General features: G+C 41.0%; 1 protein-coding gene and 1 long non-coding RNA gene across 4 annotated transcripts in view; one reads left to right on the plus strand and one right to left on the minus strand.

Annotated features, from left to right (window-relative positions):
• Window positions 1-1,630: 1,630 nt before the first annotated feature.
• On the plus strand, window positions 1,631-7,537 carry LOC135410233 (uncharacterized). 2 transcript variants are annotated; one of them, XR_010428567.1, is made up of 3 exons: window positions 1,772-2,002; window positions 2,983-3,091; window positions 7,411-7,537. It is a non-coding gene; the product is annotated as an uncharacterized LOC135410233 (long non-coding RNA). The 2 variants fall into 2 exon arrangements; XR_010428568.1 differs by lacking the exons at window positions 2,983-3,091; window positions 7,411-7,537 and adding an exon at window positions 2,205-2,329 and having other exon boundaries at window positions 1,631-2,002.
• Window positions 7,538-7,693: 156 nt separating this feature from the next.
• SMPX (small muscle protein X-linked) overlaps window positions 7,694-13,306 on the minus strand; it is a 42,586-nt gene continuing 36,973 nt past the window's right edge. The window contains exon 5 of one of the 2 annotated variants that reach the window (XM_064646762.1): window positions 7,694-8,781. The gene's annotated coding sequence lies outside the window, so the exon portion shown is untranslated. The remainder of the gene's footprint in view (window positions 8,782-13,306) is intronic. The other variant, XM_064646759.1, reaches the window with a different exon arrangement.

Below are 13,306 nucleotides of genomic sequence, written 5' to 3' on the forward strand. Positions count from 1 at the left end.
GGCATTCTCCTGACCTTTCTCATATTTTCAGAAAAGAATTAATGGAGAAAATATGCATTTCTAGAGTTTCTGGAATTGCAACATATGCCACAACCTCCAGAAAAGAAGTACTGCAGAGAACTTAAGTTCCCGTAGGCCATTTGTGTTTTTCCATAAATTGAAATTCTCATCTACAAAGACAGACAAGAGAATAAATAGGCATAGCTGAGACATCAGAAGCAAAATTGTTCAGGACATTTCCAAAGTCAAAAAGCGCAGTTAGAGGGCAGGGTCCCTTTAGGCAGCTAAAGAATCCTAATGGCCATTGCTCCTCACAAGAATGTCCTTCCTGCTTACTAAAAATGCAGTGGTTCTGTTATCAAGATGATACCAAACTGTCCGACCTGGCTCAGGACAGTGCTGTGCACAATGGGCACTTTAGAAGCACTCAGAAAGTGCTGGAAACTGCGGTCCCATGAGGCCACGGCTGTCAATCACTGCAGTAAATAAATCTTTTTACTCTTAATTGTTTGGGTTTCTCTTAGAAACAAATATTTACCAGCTTCTGATTTGCACAGTTTTCCAAAGGTCACAAGTGCCATCTGCAAGGGGAGCCAAGCTATTCAACTTTAAACTATTTAACCTTGGCTTCCTGCACAAGCCTACAGTGCCATAAAAGCAGGCATCACTATCTGACTTATGTGTAAGGATGGAGGGGTAAAGTTCTTCTCCACTTGGCCCATTTCGGCATGTTATTTTTAAAAGCTTATGTGTTCAGTGATGAAAATAGACGCCTTCATTCTGCTTATCCTTTTGGAAGGGTTTGATGTGTTGGATGCTAATCACTTTCTTATTTAAAAGGTATAGATGGAGTTAAGAGAAAAGGATTTTCTTGTAATTGTTATTAGTGGTAAAAGTTTGTACTAAGAATAAAAAAGTTTCAGGTTTTCCAAAACTGCTATATTCCTTCAACATCCCCTACACAACTACACGTACCTGTAGCTGCAGAAAAGCTTCAACTCATCTTAGCTACTAGTCTCAACTTCCTAAGACTAATCAGACAATAAATGCTTTGTCATGATTTCTTATGTCTACCCTTCACTTCATTATGACTGAAAATCCAAATCAGGAGAATCGTTGGGGAAGCTATAATCCAATTTTGTGCCTTGATTATTTTCATCCTCTTTTCATTTGAATGACATAATTTCTAGGTACACCAATCACCTGCATACTCATCTGTTTGAAGATGAGCTTGTGAAGATAGTAAAATGCATGCTGACCTACACTTTCTGCCTGGTTGCAGTGGTTTTGGGTTTGACTTTTAAACTTTTAGTCATTTATCCTCTTCCTTTTTTCCCTTGTTTTGATTTTGGTCTGTTCTCCAGTGGAGAAGGAGAAGCTTCACATGACTGGGAACTACTAGTTCTTCTGACTGGGATCCTTTAGCTCTTGCTTGGGTTCAGCAAGAACCAGCTCACTTTCTTTCAAGACTCATTATTTTTGTCATCTGACCTAGAAAAATCACAACAGACCAAGGTCCCCACTTCAGAGCCCCTTTCATGTAGGTCAGTCATGTCCTCCGAAATATAGGGTTTGCTTTCTCACCTCTGAGATGGAAATTGATAGAGTTGGTCTAATTTTCTCATGTGATTGCTCTAGTGAGTGTCGTATGTTTCCTGATCAGACATAAAGTGTAATATCACAGATATATACTACATTTATGCAGGCCAATAATAACAACTTTAAATTGAGAAAGTTTCTGACAGTAAAGCTAACAAAAGGCTAGGATAGGTTGCCTAGGGAGATTGTGAGGTTGCCATCACTTATGACATCATCTTTAAAGTGTGCTGTGAAGAGTATATTCCTTACGAATATGCCTGGAATTAGGCTTGGAGGCAAGAAGATGAATTAGATGGTGGTTTGAATCTCTCTGAGGACTGTACTCAAGGATCTTCTGCTCCTAATAAGTATTCAATCACAAAGTCTTCTGAACAAAGTCCTCAGGGCTTGGTGATTCACACAAGTGATTTTCTAAATGGAGGTGCTTTGCTGAAAAACAAAAGCCTTAAATAGGAAAAAGCTTGGGATGCATGGTAGTGTGTGATGCTTTGGAGCCGCCATAATTACTCTGATTGCAAAATTTACTAAGTATGTCAATAATATGAAAATGTACAGGACTAAGGGCATGCAAAGTGCCTGCCTTAAAGTACTGCCTCTCTTCACAGGAAGAGCCTTTGGAAGGTCATCGCCCAACATCACTGGTGTTTAAAAAGCTGCTGTCCCAGGGATGTCATGACTTGAGCACTTCTGCTGAGATCAATCCATAAAGAATGCATTTTTTTACAACTGACTGGAGTAGTATGGAAATTAACTCTACCATTGCTGATGTCAGAGTTGGTTTTTTTCTTTTTTTTTCTCTTCTGCCTGACATAAAGATAAATAAAATGGGTAGCTTTCTATCTGAGATTAAATTAGTAGAGAAGAAATAGTTCTCGTTCTGAATATTAGTAATTTGCATTTCTGAATGTCACTTTCCTTTGGTTGTTTTTTCTTGAAGAGACGGAGCAAGGTATGCAGAATATCAGTAAAAAAAAAAAAAATCAATAAGCAAGACTCTTACAGCAGTCATATTCTTCTGTCTGATTCATCCTGTCCCATACCAAGCCAATAGAGGTGCAGGAGGGAGACCCCCTTGAGGAGTTGGAAGCTGCCCTTGGTAAAGGTTTGACAGATGATGCAACACCAGTGTGACTGCTGGGACACAATGAGCCAAATTCTGGAGGAATAATGCCTCCACATTGATATACACGTGCATTTCCTGAAATAACCATGCCATCCTGCAACGCAAAATCACCTCCTCAATGTGCTGGTTCACTTGCTGCTCAAGCAGGACAGAATTATTTCACAGCGGAAAACACAGTCACAATAAAGAAGCCCTCAGAGGGATGGGACAGTCCTAGATTTGTGGGGAAGGACTAGAAATCCTGGGCTTTTTCCCCATAGGTGTGAGGAGCTCCCTGAAGGACAGCAGGGCAGGAAGCCTTGACCAAGCAGGCTGGATGGGGGCAATCACAGGAGACACCAGGCTGTCAGAGCTTGGGCCCTGATGGAGGTAAGGGGAGGGAAGGAGAGACACCCAGTCCTCTCCCCCTGCCTGCCTGGGGATTAATCAAGCTCCTCTAGAGGTCATGATGTGCTGGGGCTCTTTTCCAGGTGGAGTTTGGTGGTCCATGAGCTTTATACATGGTGCAAAACAGCACAGCTTCATCTGCATCTGCAGATGACTTGGCCACTGGGTTTTGATCAGGAACGTGGGTGATTTCAGCTGCCTTGCTGGACACGTGGTATAGGCAGAGGATGTTCCTCTCCACCCAAGGGCTAGGGAAGAGCCCAGATGTCCCATTTGTATTAGGACTATATGAATTTGATGCCGAATGAATTTTCTCAACTATGTGGTGTCATCCAGTGTTATTTCCCCAATCTCTGCAAAGCTCTTACCCGTTGCACTTACTTGATTGCTCTTATTTTGGTCAGTAGCATTTTACTGGAGAAACAGTCAAAGCAGGGAATTAAGAGGTGGCCTCATTTAGAGGTGATAGTGCCTGAGTCACTGGGATGCCATTCAGGCATGAGGACAGACTGTGAAGGCTTTTGGATCACATGTGCTCATGACATTTAGAAGAGGTGGGTGACCTCATAGGAGATTATCTGAGAGACCTAAACTGGCCATAAAAAGTGGCATTGGAGGCCTTCAGTTTATCCTCGCTAACCTTCGGCAATAAAAACAGAGGATGAGCACATGGATGTGCATGCAGGAAGTATGCAAGAAGTGCTAAGAACATTGTGAAAGCCAGATGGCTGGTAAGCCATACCCCAGCTCCAGTGACACATGGCTGTCATGGAAAGAGGGAGGAGGAGGACACTATGTGTTTCACAGGGCAGAGGGCTTTATTTGCTTTTTTGTGTGAGTGCATTTGCTACCTGTCTGTGCAAGAAGACATTTAAGGATTTGTGCTCCTTTACTAGTTTCTGTAGGAAAGCACAAATCTGGATATTCTCCAGACCCTCCTAATTCTAGGTTCAGCCACCAGACCAGGGCCAGACTTGTCAGCAACTATGACAGCAACCAGCAACACTGTGAAGTAGAGCCCTGTTTATTCAAACCCCACCACTTCTTCCATCACTCATCCAGCATCTCCAAATCAGCACTTCAGCACACACCAGGACTGTTGGTGGGGAGCAAGGAGCAAGATGGTTTTCCCAAGTTCAGTAATAATAAGGATACAAAGGGCCTTAAGGTTTGTCCTCAAGTCTTTGGCCTTCTCTAAGCGTTTGTCTGTCATGGTTCAGTCCATCACATACCTTTCACCAGCCTGCTCATGTCAGGGCTTGGATTATCAGTCTCCTTTTAGAAGAGAGATCTGTTATGACCAATTACAACCCTGCAAATGATCAACTAGGAAAGTGTTAAATGAAGATGATGAACCACTGTATTAGATGAAGATTACTGTCAATAGAAACTATTGCAGTACCTGTAAAAAACATTTACTATGGATGCAGCATCTGTAAGAAAGACAAATCTAATTCCAGTTTCACTAAAAATACAGCAAAAGGTTAGATCACTTTTCACAGCATGACATCCAGACAGAATCAAATTTAATTAGTTACCAGACAAGATTTACCATCCTCCAGTGCTTATGAAACCCACAGTTGGTATCAGGGCCAGAACATTCTCACTTCGCTATTGCACTTGCAGTTAGTCACCAGTCTTCTGTAGGATGTCTTTGAAAACATTCACCTCATAGATTACTGCAAAGTAACATAGTGGGAAGCACAATATATGAATAGGTATGCTTATTTTATTAGTGGCTTCAGACTGCTTCCAAAGACACAGGAAAACTGGATTTTGCCGGGTTCAACTAACCTTATATCCAACCCTTAGTTTTTTGTCTCTAGAAAACATTTTATCTTGGGACTGCAGTACTTTTTGAGGACTGAAGAGCTGGATTTAGAGAGAGTTTTCTTTCTAGTTATTCATGCACCACTAGAACTAGGCAGCTCATATACCAAAATCAGGATTTTTTTTGCCAAGTGTATTATTTAATCTGCAAAAACTCAAATTAAATATGCACACATTAGAGAAACTGAAACTTAGTCACAAGGGTAAAAGAAAACTGTTTCAATATTTTGCCCCTGAAGCTAAAGAAAAGATACAACTCTTTTCCTTGGAAAGCCTTCTGTGATTCTCTTCTCTCAACATCAATTTCTTATAATAAAAACCAGCCAGAATTTCATTACGTCTTCTCATAAATAATTTATTGACTGCACGAAACAAGAGATAAATAAAAGGACCTTCTTTATCACCCTTGTGATTGCACTGAGCACAGTCCTGGTGAGATGCTATTGAACTCAATGAACTGTGTCTCCAGACTTCGATTTTGGGTATTCAGATGCATGAACACAGTTGCATGTAGCTGCAGATGTTTTACTCATACAGTAAGTAAAGCAATACAGTAGGGCCTCACTTTTACTAGTTTGTTTTTTTTTACTACTTGCTTTTATTACTAGTTTACACCACCAGAGAAAAGGCAGAATTGCCAGTTTAGTTCTATAATTCAAGTTAATGCATAAATCCAAGCCTCCAGAGTTTTAAGGCAACACTATTTGTCTTAGAAATGCAGAAGCAATATAATCTTTTAATTGAAAGTGATTAAACCAGAGTAACCAATGGAAATTCATTCAAACTCATTGAAATTTGTAGGTACCAGTAATTTTTATTATACCTTTACCTCTGAGCTAAATGTGTTTGGATTATTTCTGTGCGGATGATCAGAAAAATCATTAGAGTGTGTTTTTGTTCATTGGCAAACAATTAAAAGCCTCTTCCCAAATGTGTTGGGATCTTGCTATCTCATCAGACTAAACCCTTTGCTGTGGGCACCGCATGACAACTATTTCTGTTTTTCTAACAGAACATGTTGCCACCACACAGTTGATCCGTTTCTCTTGATTAAAGAAATCTCTTTTTTGGCATTCGGACAAAAAGAACCCACAACTGGGTGTGTTATATGCACACACCTTATGTGCACAGTGCTTGATGACACAAGGACAGTACTGTCCCTTTGATTTACTGTCACATCAGCACCATATGGAGACCAGAGCACAGGGGTGATGGTGAAATCCAGCTTTATTTCACGGGTTCCCCATTAAGCAGGTTAGGGGTTATGGGATGGAGGGGAGTTTCTCTCTCTCTGGTTCAGTTATGATAACTATTTATTTTGATACAACCATTCACCGGGCTCCACTGTCTGGGGGTGGTCATGTATCATCTCATTATTGAGGTGTTAGTGCATACCTGTCAGTGAGTTTGGCTCAAACTGATAAAAGTTGCCATGTAACCACATGAAATATGCATGATTTTAGCATAATCTGATGTTATATGTTTCTGTGCTCATGCTTCATTGTAAGACCTCAATCCTTCCCTAAATGTGTGCCAAAATCTAACATCTGGGAGACAGAATTTCCCATGCTAGAAGTAATATGCAGAGTTGCTTGGGCCATCTTTTGTTGGTCTGTGTATGCCCTACAGTCAGACCCTTTAATAAGGCTTAATAAAAAATAACATCACTATCACATGATGGTTCAGACCAGTTTTAAACAATTTGCTAGCTGAGACACAGAGAGCCCTCATAACCTCCATTTTTCTAGTACTTAATTGCTAATTTCTTGTTTTATTAAGGATTTCTTGTAGTCCTAATATCTAACTCAGGGTTCTCACTGATCTCCACTCCCCATTAGCTGTCAGCTTCAAGAGAGTCTAAAATTATTTTATATTTTGAATTTTCATTTAAAACAAAGACGAAGTTCAGAAAAAATATTCTTTGTCTCTGCCTGGTCCCTCCCCAGTATTAAAATGTTTCAGTGGCCCCTGGTGGTACCTCTCCATTTGGGAACAAGAAGTTGAAACCTGGCAAAAGAACAACACTTCTCTGTCAGGGATGGTTTTTTTTTTCTTTCACCTACACATTCAGATGTGATGACTGGGATGTGGTCCCAGCTCTCCCCATCTCCTGGAATTGACACCATGAAGTTTCCTATCTATGAAAGGAGGGGGGAAATGAGGCTTTACCTTTCAACTGTTCTCTGAAATGGTAATTTTTAAAGTGACTAAAGAATAATAAAAGCTGAGGCCTTGACTCATGCTTTTGGATAAAGGGATTGTGTGTTTTCTCCTTTTTATCATTTGCATGCTGGCAGGACCAATGTAGTTCAATATCAGTGATTGATAATGCAGTGTTGGGGGAAGTTGTTAGTTTTTGATTGAATAATTAATTGAATAAATAATTGAATGTTAATCTTATTGGTATATAAATGAAAGATGCTCCTGATGCATTCCATCTCTTTACACTTCCATTTCAACCTGTCTTTCAGGGATGTTCACCTCCAAGGAATGCATTAAGGGAAATCAACCATGAGCACATAACGATGAAGTAGGAGAGTAACCAATGTTGGTATTGCATATTCAAAGTAAAAAATACAGGAATGTCCTTTTAATTGAGCTGCAATGAGTAGAGCTCCTCTCTAATTTCCTGTACAAAAGATTGAAAATATGTGAAAACTTAAAATTCAAAAATATTATCTGTTTGCTTTTGTGTTACTGATGAGGCAACAAAACTTAAATTGATGCCATAAGTAATATTCACCTTGAAATCTGTTTTCTAACCAGAATGATTATCTTTATTTTATTTGAATAAACAAGAGCCAGGCAGAGAGTTTCAGAGCATGTAGAATAGTTTCAATCAACAGTAGAAGAATATTATTAAAAACCATCTCCTTATATCCCTTTGCAGTAAATAACATGAGAGACCAAGGAGACACAGTGTATTAAATTTCTCTAACAATAAGATCTTATTTCCAAAAATAGAATATGCATTGAACAGTCTTTTTTTATTTACAGTCCATATAAAACAAGAGTCAAGGATTAATTATTCTATGTAAGAATTGCTGTGATAACACATGAATTTTGCCCAGCATCCATATTCCAGTGTCCTCTTTGTATTTGGGCTTTTCAAGATAATGATCCTTCAACCTATATTCATGAGCATATTCCATCAAAGCTAGATGACTTGTTTATTTGAATAAGTGTTGCAGGTTTTCTCTCGGCTAACTCCATCTTGTATTTTCATTGTATAAAGTAAAGGTGATACATAAGTATCAGAACATCAGTGCATTTTAGATTCTCAAGAAAAAGAAACACTTTGGCTCTACAACAAAAGAAGAATTTTGCTAAACTCACCAGAAAGACCATCCCTTTTAATATTTTCATTTCCTTTATTACACATGATACATGATTCCTCTTCTATAACCAGGAGTACACAACAGGAAATGAGATGTTACACTCCTCAGTCATTCTGCATTTTGTCAAATAATTTTAAAACTCTGTCCACATTGACATTTTTCAAAAAGAAAGAAACCAAATTAATTGCAAATAGTATTATATTTCTAGAAAGTATTTATTCTACTTTTGTTCCAACTTCAAGTTACACTATTCCCTGTTCTCAGGTCAAAATCATTCCTGTACATATACACATTCATTTCTAGTTGCTGTGGTCTGTTTTATTTCAGCAGTACTTTCCTATGTTAAACAAAATGGACAACAAGAAAGTGTTGATATAAATGTACAAAGAGGATGCTTCCTATGGGATACTGAACAGTTAGGAAGTTCATAGTCTTCATACAAATATATAAAAAATTTCAAATTATCTCCATTCCTTGGAATCCATTCGATTTCACTTGTCAGACCTGTGTGACAAACACAAAACCAGAAATTAATCATTATCCAAGCACTCACGTGTATTTTCAGACCATGCAGAAGAGCACCTGTAAGCTGTGAAGGGGAGTACACTCCCCATACCTGCAATTTTGCTCTCGCTGACTGTACTTGTTTACAACCAAGCTCAGGGAATACAAATCTTTGTGATCCAATAGATTTTTCCACCTACTCTCCAAATCTGATGAGACTTCATCACTCTGTTAAGAGCTCAGGCCTTTAAAGCATCAATTTATAAAAATCAAAATTTTACATGTAAATTCTCTTCACTGATAAGCATATATGTATATGTATATGGGGGGGGGGGTTAACTGCTTTGGTTATCCTCTTCTCTTGCCTTCTCTTTCTGCCCATTCGACTCCTTATTGGTAAGTAAGGCTCAATCTTTGTCTACTGTCCAAACTGAACAGTCTTGGGGATTTTCAGTCTCTCTTCTTTTGGTAGTTTATATGTTCCTGTAACTACTTTTGTCCCAGCTCCATTCCTCCCCTATTTCTACTTTAATTCTCATGACCGAACTGCACTGAGGACAGTATTCTAGACATAGCAGCAAAGTATTTTCTGTGTCGTTTGCATAAATCCCACTAGAGTTAATGTATTTATTTATGTAAAGCGAGGTTGAGGGCAGGGTGGGGGGACTGCTTAGCTGCTGTCTGGGGAATGATCAGCAATCTCCTTTGACCTATCTACAGTGACTCTTTCCTGCATAGTCACAGCTAATCTGAAGCCAAGAATAGGGCCTATTTTTGTTCTCTCTGAAGTTAAGAGATACCAGTGGTTGCTGTTGATATTGGTGGTTCCAGACAGTGTAATATTGAGTAAAATAGGTTTTGCAATTAACTTTCAAAAGGTCAGCATATATGTTTAATCAGCTAAGATGTAAGTATTTGAGGTGGAGGAATATCTTTATTTTTGGTAAATTTTATTGAACTCATGAACTTTTAACATATGCTTAGAAAATAGAGGAAAAAGTCACAGGACAGAGAAAAAAATGACAAAATTCTATATCTCGTGATGTGTTACATAAAGTGAGTTTTTGTTGTGCTCCTGAATATGTGTAGGCTCTGCACATCTGAACAAATACTGGAGGGACATTCAGAAGGCTGAGATTTCTTAGCTTTCAGAAGAAACACTTCCTTGGAGAAGAGAGGTGCTATTAACAGAAACCTCGCATTACTTACACTGACTGCTTGAATGTGTTGTCAACTTTTGAATAAAGAAGTCAAAAGTTAATTAACTTGTCCTGAAAAAAAGTGAAGGGGTGTCATGTCTGCAGAGAAGAGGTCATAAAACCACATGTAGAGCTACTAGCACGCTCTGTGGGCATTGGCAATCAAACAATGTGGCTGTCTCATAGCCAGATTCAGTAAGGCAGTGCACTCTTCTGTTTCAGCTGAAATTTCCTTCCAATCAGGTAATCCTAGGTAACAAAATTCAACTTTAAGACTGTGTTTGATGGCTCCCTGGGATATGCATGCACGTGTAATCCTGTCCTATGTAATTATTGCCTGCCTACACACGTCCTCCAAGTGCTTCAGCATTCAGGATTATTCTCCTTTCTCTTTCAAACTGTTCTGTGCCTGTTCCTGAATAAAACAGGGCGGCTGTTTTCAAGTGGTGTGTGGATAAAACATTGTTGGCTATAATTGAACTCAAGTGCTCAAGCCTGGGATTGGGAGAAAGAGTGTTCAGGGCACAGTAGGCTCATCTGAGCATAGTGGGGTCCTTGGTGTCACAAGTGTTTTCTGATCCTTCTGCTGAAATAGGCCACTGGTAGTTTCTGCCTCCAAATACATTGTGGGCAGTTTTGTGTCATGATGGGCAGCTGTAATTTTGCATTCTGGTTTTTAGGATTACATGATTTTTTTTTTTGATACCTTTCTAAAAGATTCAGCATCTTAGATGGTAAGGCTGTGTTTTCTGCTGGCCTCCTCCTGGATAAGGCATCTGCCCTGCATGGGAGCTCCATGCTTATCTTCTCCAAGCAGTTTAGCCTTTCCTTATTTCCTGAGTTCCTAATGCCAACTGTCCTGTGCTGTGCATATCAAGCCCCCAAGGATCTCAGTAATGCAAAGAAGAGTACAAAGCCCTTGTGTACAAAGAAGATAGAGACAGACTTTGCTCACTGGTGCCCAGTGACAGGGCAGGAGACAACAGGCACAAAGTAAAATACAGGGAATTTCATCTAAATAATAAACAAAACTTTTTTTACCATCAGAGTGGTCAAACACTGGCACAGGTTGCCCAGAATGGTTGTGGAGACTGCATCCTTAGAGATATTCAAAACCCAACTGGACATGGCTCTGAGTAAAGACTCTGTCCTGAGCAGGGAGTTGGACTGAATGTTCTCCAGAGGTTCTCTCAAGGCTCAGGCAGTCTGTAAGTCTGGGAAGAGCCTTTGTCTGTTCCAGGGTGTCGTGGTTTGGACCTTGTTTTCCCCCAGAGGCTAAGAGAAGTGGTAGACCCCAAGGGGTGGAAACCCCTAGAAGTTTTGAAGTTCTGCCCAATGGGCGCTCCTGCAGAAATGTAAACATATCACAACCAGACCGGAAGAGAAGAGTTGTAGTTTGATTGTTGTAGAAGGGGTGGCCATGTTGTGAGCCACGAGGTAGGGGCTCTGTGCCCCTTGGGGCCTCTGGCCCCCTCCCAGCCCCTGGCTGGGGGGCTGCAGGGACCTGGAACAGCATAAAGCTGGGCTGGGTGCCTGTAGTTATGCCGGGAGACGTTTTTTCTCCATGGGCACAAACAGCAGCTGGGACTGACCAGAGAAACGGTGGCAGAGAGCCAGGAGATAAGACCTGAACTGAAGAAGCAACAGAAACAACATGCAGCACCGGAGAGAAGACTCCTAGAAAGGGAGGAGAAGAAGAGAGCAGCAGAGAGACAGAGTTTGGGGTAAGAGACTGTACCAGATCCCTCAAAACTCCCTTGGAGACCCTCTTGGAGAAGAGGGACATGGACTCCTATTTTAGAGGAGCCTTGGAGTATGCAGCACTGGAGAGAGAGAGGAGCTGAGAAGCTCAGAGCGTCCCGGGAGCTGGACTGGGACGGCCAGATGGAATGCGGGGGGAGTTGACCTTGGCTTCCCCCCTTGCACTGCTGCCACGGTGGCAGCCTGAGAGACAGGGCACAAAGGCCCTGCAAGAAGGAGCTGAGTCTCCTGCAAGAGATACCAGACAGTCACGAAGACCCCCCTGTGTCTTCGTGATATGACGTGGTGATACGACCTTGTCTGGGGTTACGAAGCCCACGGAAGACCCCCCTCGGTTGAGGCGATGGGGCCGGGGGAGTTTGATACCTCCCTCGTTGAGTACTGGAAGAAAGCCAGCTATCAGCTGCTGCATGTGGAGAAGAGAGACAGAACCTGCTGCATTAGAAGATCTTGCTGCTTAAGGACTGGAAGGGATCTGTCCTTCTTTCCCTCCTGGACTTTTATTTGGAGGGGAGAAGAGATCTGGTCCATTGTAAATACATATGTCATGGTAGAGATAGTTTGTGATCGTGTGTATAATGTGATATGGTATTTATTTGTACAGTCATTGTAATATATTCCCTTTCCCCCACTTTGAGTCTGGCGTGTTTTGTCTGGAAAAGCCCATCTCACATTAGGTTGAGATGTGGGAGGGGGGATGGAACTAGGGAATTAGATTTCGGGACTGTCTCAAACCATGACACAGGGGAAGCTATCCTCCACTCACAAGGGCCATGGAAGATTCGTGGACCAGGTACAAGGTCCCTGCTTGCCCCTGCTTAGCTGTGGAACTGCCAGAGAGTTTACAAACTAAAACAACAAGGTGTTATATAATGTCTTACCGTGTTGCTAACAATCCAAGTAATCTGGCTGAATTACTTTCAGCTACATGCTCTCTTTCTTCAAATACTCCTTTGTCCCTCCTTTGTTTCCTCATAGTTCCCAAACTTTTCACACCCAAATCCCAGTGAAATTAATATTAATATCACTGAATACCTTTATGACCTCAGAGCTGAAAGGTCCCAACTGGCATCACATCCCAGCCAGTGGAGCAAGCACCTTTCTTGTTTCCCCATCCCATGACACAGGTCTCTCACTAGGCATTGAACCCCCCAAAAGATCTGCTGTGTGATGTGTGTCCAGTTCTTCCAGCCTCAACTCAGTCATAGCAGCTCTAGCCAAAGGACTTTTGGTCTTCCAGGAGGCCATGTGCCTACAGGACTAGTTAGTTAGCAGAGGGAGCAAAAAAAAAACCAAAATACCTATAGCTCCCTAGAACTCTGCTACTTGCCATCCAAATGCAGAAGAAATCAAATTGCCATGATGATAAACGTTGCCCCAGTGCTCAGGGGCTGAGGAAAATCAAGCCCACTGTTCTCAAATTTTGTCTAAAGCATGCTGCTTGCAAGGAGTGCTATTTTAACACCTGGTAATAATATTATCTTTCTCTCAGGTATACTCTCTGGTTGCTTGCTTATAATTGCTACCTGAACTCCCTTTGCAGTCACCGGACCCTCTATTATCTC

Source organism: Pseudopipra pipra, chromosome 2 (genome assembly GCF_036250125.1).
Source record: "Pseudopipra pipra isolate bDixPip1 chromosome 2, bDixPip1.hap1, whole genome shotgun sequence".
NCBI lineage: Eukaryota > Metazoa > Chordata > Aves > Passeriformes > Pipridae > Pseudopipra > Pseudopipra pipra.